This window comes from Centropristis striata, chromosome 11 (assembly GCF_030273125.1).
Source record: "Centropristis striata isolate RG_2023a ecotype Rhode Island chromosome 11, C.striata_1.0, whole genome shotgun sequence".
In the NCBI taxonomy this organism is placed as follows: Eukaryota; Metazoa; Chordata; class Actinopteri; order Perciformes; family Serranidae; genus Centropristis; species Centropristis striata.
The window spans coordinates 1,851,518-1,860,574 of NC_081527.1; positions in this window are offsets into that span (position 1 = coordinate 1,851,518).

Here is a 9,057-nt window from a genome sequence, read left to right on the forward strand (position 1 = left end):
AGAGAGAGCCAGTGAAGAAAACAATAAGTTGTGCAGAAACACGACTGGAGGGTTTCCATGGAAGTTGCCTGGACACCAACAGTCCCAGGCTGGCTGCAGGTAGCGGTGATGGGAGCGTGGGAGCACGAGGAGGCAAAGATCAGACCTGCTACATGGTTGTGGTGAGCTGCATGACTCAGAGTGAGCAGACACACTAATTACCAATGCTAATTGGAGCTACATTGACAGATGGGGCATTGTTGGAAAACTGAGAACAACACGCTCTGCAAGTCAATGAGCACGCTGCAATGATGCACACAGAACCAGTGACGTCTGGAGGAAATGTACAGATCAAGAGAGTGTTTTTAGTTCCACTTAGAGCCACTTTACACTCTTTTATTTCAATTTAGTTTAAGTGCGCTTACGGTTAAATGTGGACAAGAAAAATAGCCCATGACTAATATTTCTGCGTATTCGACGCCACATAACTGGAGCACAAATGTTGAAACTGTGAAAATGAATTTCAGTAACATCCAGTACATTGATTCAGATCTCCTCCAGAATGTAACACACTGCAAAAAACATGAAGCTTTCAAGTATTTTCTTCTTATATCTAGCAATAGTATCTTAATTATATTGTTTTTAAGTATAATTTACCTACTGTAATATATATATATGTATATATACATACTATAGGTCAAAAGTTTTAGAACACCCCAATTTTTCCAGTTTTTTTATTGTAATTCAAGCAGTTCAAGTCAAATGAACAGCTTGAAAGGGTACAAAGGTAAGTGGTGAACTGCCAGAGGTAAATAAAAAAAGGTAAGCTTAACCAAAACTGGAAAATAATGTACATTTCAGAATTATACAAGTAGGCCTTTTTCAGGGAACAAGAAATGGGTTAACAACTTAACTCTATGGAGTCTTGGGCTATTTTGTCCATTTTTGAATTCTTTCCATGTCTTTGTAAGTCATTTTGTGTCTTTTTTTGGTCATTTTGTGTCTTTTTTTTTAGCCATTTTGTGTCTTTTGGTGTCTTTTTTGTCATTTTGTGTCTTTTTTTGGTAATTTTGTTTCTTTTTTTAGTCATTTTGTGTCTTTTTTAGTCATTTTGTGTCTTTCTTTGGTCATTTTGTGTCTTTTTTTAGTCCTTTAGTCCAACATAAAATGTGATTTTGAATCTTTTTTTAACTTTCAAAACACTATCATGCTCACTCAAGAATTTTAAATGTTGCAAATGTGCATTAATTTCAGAGTACACTGAGGCATTAAACTGCATCATTTATCAATTAAATTCTGGAAAAGTTGGTATGTTCTAAAACTTTTGACCAGTAGTGTATGTATATATATATATATATATATATGTGTCACTGTAATTTTGATAAAATCTTTAATTTATGCAGCATATGCCTTTCTTTTGATGGATTTTTTACAGTAAAATATGAGATAAAATGTCAATCTTAAACGTGAAATCAACAGTGCTAATATAATTTTACTGTAATATTGGAAAAAGTTGCACCGTATTTATTATGGTAAAGTTTTGGCAACCACAGCTGCTGGTTTTTACCCTAAAAACAAATTTTTTTTTTACAGTGTATAAACGTTTATTATCATTATTCATCTTCATCTTGCTGTTACTCTCATGCCTCCTTTCTCACATCCCAAGGCCACTTTTTTATACAATAGTACATATGTTTATTATTGAGGTCATAGCAAGGAGGTTTCATTTCCACATCTGACACATATTAAGTGGGTTGTCTGGTTTTGCCCCACTGGGACATTTTGAACACTCCATTTCCTGCAGCGTGGTGAATTTTTATGCACTAATTTGTGCCTCATCTGCATGAATTTATAGTGGAAATGTCCTGGTACGTCCTGCACCGATTGTGCATATTCCATTCCGTGGCGTATATATATATATATATATATATATATATAAATATATATATCAGGGATTCCCAAAGTGTGGTGCGTGGACCCCTGGGGGTGCGTGAGCTGCTGTTAGGGGGTGCGCGAGATGAAAAATGTAATGGCGGTCTGATAATTACATAATTACATTTTTTTCCCCAACACAATAAAGACGTGTAAATAAACATTTCCTTTGTAAAAACTGTAATTTCCCAGCTTGGGATAAATAAAGTATATCTATCTATCTATCTATCTATCTATCTATCTATCTATCTATCTATCTATCTATCTAAATGTCAAATCAAAAACTCTAATATTAATAAATTAATAAATGCAGGCTATTCAATTTTGTGTCATTTCTTGTTCATTTTTGCATCTATTTTTGGGTTGTTTGGTAATTTTTACATGTATTTTTGGTCAATTTGTGTCTATTTTGATCATTTTTTTGTCATTTTTGCATCTATTTTTGGTTGTTTTGCTCTGCTGAGTTTCTCCGTAACAAAAGCCTCCGCTGCACAGAAATGATCAGCAACAGCAGTCTGTTTGGAATTAAATGGAAAATTGAGAAAACATCACTATCAGTGACATCAACCATGACGGACCCAAATGAAGCAAACAACACCACAAACAGATGGTTGAATTAAATGTAATGGTAATTTTTACATGTATTTTTGGTCAATTTGTGTCTATTTTGATACTTTTGTGTCATTTTTGCATCTATTTTTGGTTGTTTTGTGTCTTTTTCGGTCATTTTTACATGTATTTTTTGTCAATTTTAAAAATGCACTTCATCTTAAAATGAAGCGTAGAAGAAGTTTTCTTCTTCCATTTTTCCAGCCTGTGTTATGATGACGGGTTGTTTTAGCTCCACGCTCATTTAAACTTTTTTTGTTCAACGCGGCTCAAAATATTAGAAAATTTTCCCCAACTTTTGTGCTTTCTGCCTCTGATCCTGAGCCTTCATCATCCTCTTTGCTCTGTGGAAGTGGAACATAACTTGCACATAACTTTGTTCCATTATATTGAAAATGTGTTTCAGATTAATTCAAATGCGAGAGTGCATTGTTGTGATTGTGAAAATTTTATTATATGTGTGTTTTGGCCATTTGAGCATGATTAAACATGGCGCCTTTAATATGGCTATAAAAAAAGCTCATTGCATTTTGTTTTCTTTTGAAGGTGTGGGGGATTGGGGGTGCATCAACCTGGTTGGGACGTAGAAGGGGGTGCACGGCTAAAAAAGTTTGGGAACCGCTGATTTATATCATAAAGTGCTCCAGTGTGTCTCTGATTCAGCCTCTCTCTCTCTGTCTGAGTCAATGAGCTGCCCACAGCACTATCTGATTGGTTACATATCATGAGTAATGGCCTATCAACACCACTGAAGGCGACCTGATGGTCCAAGTCTGATTTAGTATCAAATGATAGAACTGGATGGAACCCTCTTATATGTTAGATTTGACACCTTTGGTCACATTTGACACATTTACAATTCTTTATTGAGCATGATAGTGTTTTCACAATTAAAAAAAAGATTCAAAATCACATTTTATGTTGGACTAAAGGACTAAAAAAGAGACAAAATGACCAAAAAAAGACACAAAATAACCAAAACAAGACACAAAATAACCAAAACAAGACACAAAATAATGAAATAAAGACACAAAAAGACTAAAATTGTTGGGCTAAACACACAAGACACAAATAAAATAGAGTCCCACTAGAATAAAAACCAGGTAAAAACACTGAGCTGCTGCCGTGTGATTGGCTAAATAGATATTTGTGTTAACAAGCAGTTGAACAGGTGTACCTAATAAAGTGGCTGGTGAGCGTACTTTCCCTAAAGGCATATTTTGTAACAGAGGGGAAAATAAAAGATGAGTGTATTCATTTTCAGAAAATTGATGATAAAACTTAACAGAATCACCCAAAGTGACTGAGATTGAAATGAAAGCTAAAAAGAAACAGTGTCAGTCTTTAACTGAGCTCAGGGCCTGTGATTATTGTCACTGCATAAATCACTAAAAAACTAAAAAAAAAGCGTCCTCACTCTAACCAGCGGGTGATATCAAACATGTAAATTCATCATCTCAGGCTTTGTAGATGGTTTTTATAACGTCTCCTGCTGATTGTGACAGATTGAAACTGTGAAAACATCCCACAGAACCTGACACCGTCACCTTTTGTCTCTTTGAAACACTTCTGAAAACTTCATTTCTGCTCCAAATGATGTTCCAGGTGTGTTTACAAAAACAAGTCATGAGTCACAGCAACAAGAAAAGAGACGCAGAGGAAATAATATGTAAAAGAAGAAGGTGACAGTAGATCCTGTAGAGAAGGAGTCAGTGGGAGAGGAAACAGACGGAGAAGTGACGATGCAACACATCATCCAGACAGACAGACGGCTGAGCAACCAAAAACAAGGAGACATGTTGCACAAACACACAAATATAATTACTGATATAAATACATCATATGCTGGGAGTGGACTGTGTCTGTTTTTGTACAGAATGGGGTCTCAAACTCAAATTACCTGGGGGGAGGCAGGATCAAAATGAGTAAAGAAGACACAAAAAGACATTAAAAAATGAAATTACTTAAAAAAGACACAAAATGATTAGAAAAAGACACAAAATGACCAAAAAAAGACACAAATTACAGAAAAAAAACCTAAATTACTTTCAAAAGACACAAAATGATTAGAAAAAGACACAAAATGACCAAAAAAAGACACAAATGACAGAAAAAAAACCTAAATTACTTTCAAAAGAGACAAAATTACTTAAAAAAGACACAAAATGACCAAAAAAAGACACAAAATGACCAAAAAAAGATACAAAATTACTAAATAAAAGACACAAAATGACAGAAAAAAAACTAAATCACATTAGACATAAAATGACAAAAAAAAGACGCAAAATTACTAAAAAAAAGACACAAAATGACCAAAAAGACACAACATTATTTTGAAAAAGGCACAAAATTACTAAAAAAAGACACAAAATTACCCCAAAAAAGACACAAAATTATTAGAAAAAGACACAAAATTACTTACAAAAGACACAAAATGACAGAAAAAAACTAAATTACATTAGACATAAAATGACAAAAAAAAGACAGAAATTACTAAAAAAAGACACAAAATGACCAAAAAGACACAACATTATTTTAAAAAAGACACAAAATTACTAAAAAAAGACACAAAATTATTAGAAAAAGACACAAAATGACCAAAAAAGACACAAAATTACAAAAAAAGACACAAAATGATAAAATAAGAAACTAACTCTCAAAATAAGATCAATCATCTAACACTTCTAAATCCAAAGGTTTTTTTTATCTTGGTAAGAACCAAATAATCATCAGGTCACTCTGCTCAGGCCAGTTCATCACTGCTGGCAGCTTTACTTTATCTGGTTTTAAGATTTAATTTCTTATTTTAAGTGTTCAACATGCTTATTTCTAGATTTAATAATCTTAATTTAATAAATCTTGTCAAGGTAAATTATCTGTCCATGCAGCAAGATCATTTCCCTCAGATTTACTGTTTGATCTGGTTTTTAAGACTAAACACCTTTTTGCCATTTTAACAACTTTTTCAAAAGTGAGAGCAATTCAGTACCAATATAATCCCTCACTGGCTGCCCACCCACAGACACTGCCAGTTTTTTTTTTTGGACCAGGTTCTCTGCAGTCTTTTACATTTTCTGTCTGAAACACTCTGCTGAGTTTCTCCGTAACAAAAGCCTCCGCTGCACAGAAATGATCAGCAGCAGCAGTCTGTTTTGAATTAAATGGAAAATTGAGAAAACATCACTATCAGTGACATCAACCATGACGGACCCAAATGAAGCAAACAGCACCACAAACAGACACACACACCAAAATAAATACATACTATTGAAGATGGTTGAATTAATTCATTGCTCTTGGTGGACCATTTAATTTGATTCAAAATGACTGAACGACAAGCAGTGAAATGCTTTATGTTTTTTATTATTTATCTTGTCTTAACAGACTGCAATCAACACTATATAATAGTCGTTGTGTTACCAAACTCATTATTTCTTCATTTCCAGGCAAAATGCACCAACTGTGTAAAAGTGAGAGGATTAGATTCAGTGAACTAGAATCCTTTCGGCCATCTAATGAAAAAGACACAAAATGATTAGAAAAAGACACAAAATTACTAAAAAAAAAAACAAAATGACCAAAAAAAGACACAAAATGATTAGAAAAAGACATAAAATTACCAAAAAAGACGCAAAATTACAAAAAAAAGACACAAAATTACTAAAAAAAGACACGAAATGACCAAAAAAAGACACAGAATTACTTTAAAAAAAAGACACAGAATGACAGAAAAAAACTACATTACTTAAAAAAGACACAAAATGACCAAAAAAAGACACAAAATGATTAGAAAAAGACATAAAATGACCAAAAAAAGATGCAAAATTACAAAAAAAAAGACACAAAATGACAAAAAAAGACACAAAATGATTAGAAAAAGACATAAAATGACCAAAAAAGACGCAAAATTACAAAAAAGACACAAAATGACCAAAAAAAGACACAGAATTACTTAAAAAAAGACACAAAATGACAGAAAAAAGTAAATTACTTAAAAAAGACACAAAATGACCAAAAAAAAGACACAAAATGATTAAAAAAAGACACGAAATGACCAAAAAAAGACACAGAATTACCTAAAAAAAGACACAAAATGACAGAAAAAACTAAATTACTTAAAAAAGACACAAAATGACCAAAAAAAGACACAAAATGATTAGAAAAAGACAGAAAATGACCCAAAAAGACGCAAAATTACAAAAAAAGACACAAAATGACCAAAAAAAAAGACACAAAATTACATCCAGACAGACGGCTGAGCAACCAAAAACAAGGAACACACAAATATAATTACTGATATTTCACATCATATGCTGGAAAATTGAGAAAACATCACTATCAGTGACATCAACCATGACGGACCCAAATGAAGCAAACAGCACCACAAACACACACACACCAAAATAAATACATACTATTGAAGATGGTTGAATTAATTCATTGCTCTTGGTGGACCATTTAATTTGATTCAAAATGACTGAACGACAAGCAGCGAAATGCTTTATGTTTTTTATTATTTATCTTGTCTTAACAGACTGCAATCAACACTATATAATACAATAATGATATAATATAATAATGTTACCAAACTCATTATTTCTTCATTTCCAGGCAAAATGCACCAACTGTGTAAAAGCGAGAGGATTAGATTCAGTGAACTAGAATCCTTTCGGCCATCTAATGAAAAAGACACAAAATGATTAGAAAAAGACACAAAATTACTTAAAAAAGAGACAAATGACAGAAAAAAAACTAAATTACTTTCAAAAGACACAAAATTACTAAAAAAAAGACACGAAATGACCAAAAAAAGACACAGAATTACTTAAAAAAAGACACAAAATGACAGAAAAAACTAAATTACTTAAAAAAAGACACAAAATGACCAAAAAAGATGCAAAATTACAAAAAAAGACACAAAATGACCCAAAAAAAAGACACAAAATTATATCCAGACAGACGGCTGAGCAACCAAAAACAAGGAACACACAAATACGATTAATTTGATTCAAAATGACGACAAGCAGTGAAATGGTTTATGTTTTTTATTATTTATCTTGTCTTAACAGACTGCAATCAACACTATATAATAATATAATAATAGTCGTTGTGTTACCAAACTCATTATTTCTTCATTTCCAGGCAAAATGCACCAACTGTGTTAAAGCGAGAGGATTAGATTCAGTGAACTAGAATCCTTTCGGCCATCTTTCATCATCATTGTCGTTGGATTATGAAAGATGATTCACAGCTCCCAAACTGAATTACAGTAAAATGTGAGTTAATATGGTTCAGCAGCTGCCACGTCATGTAACTCTTGGACAGTATCGCTGCCAGAACAAGTCTGATCGGCAGGAAAAAGCTTTCCTGGGTGGAAACATGACAAAAATGCATGAGAACTACTGGTATAATAAATAAACTACAAACTACGTACATAATAAATACATATAGACAATTGTTCTATGTTACTAGTAGGTAGTGAAGTGACAACGAAGCTTTGTAAACTTCATTTTCTGAGCCCACTAGATGGCGCTCTTTGTTACAAATGAGTACAAAGTATAAATGAGAGGCTGGACACTGAAAAAATATCAAAATGTTGGAAAAATGTAGAGGTTAAGCTACGGGGATGTAGACTTCTGTGAGCTTTTTAGTTGAATAAAATGTTAAAAATGACACAGGGAGCTAGTGAAGTGACAACGAAGCTTCATGAACCATTTTCTTTATTTTCTGAGTCCACTAGATGGCGCTCTTTGTTCAACAAAGGGCTGAAAACACACTCAGTTACCATTGATGGAGCCTTTTTTTAAGCCAAGGGCGCCATCTTTACTTGTCACTTCACTACCAGCAGGCCATTAAGGGAATATTAGCATAAGCAGCATAAACAGACATAATCAATCACATTGCTGCAAACATGCACACACACACACACACACACACACACACACACACACACGGGTTTAAGCATGTCTTTGTACATCTAGTAACTGGGTGACATGCTTTACATCAGATGTCAAAGGATTCATGTGTAAGCAATCCCATAGTTTCTAATGTGTTAGCATTTATTGGTAAATGGTTGTTGGTAAAGGGTATTTTCATTTTTTTCCCCCCACACAACACACAACACGAGTATCCCCCCACACAACACACAACACGAGTATCCCCGCACACAACACACAACACGAGTATCCCCCCACACAACACGAGTATCCCCCCACACAACACACAACACGAGTATCCCCCCTACACAACACACAACACGAGTATCCCCCTACACAACACGAGTATCCCCCCACACAACACACAACACGAGTATCCCCCCACACAACACACAACACGAGTATCCCCCCTACACAACACACAACACGAGTATCCCCCTACACAACACGAGTATCCCCCCACACAACACACAACACGAGTATCCCCGCACACAACACACAACACGAGTATCCCCCTACACAACACGAGTATCCCCCCACACAACACACAACACGAGTATCCCCCCACACAACACACAACACGAGTATCCCCCCACACAAC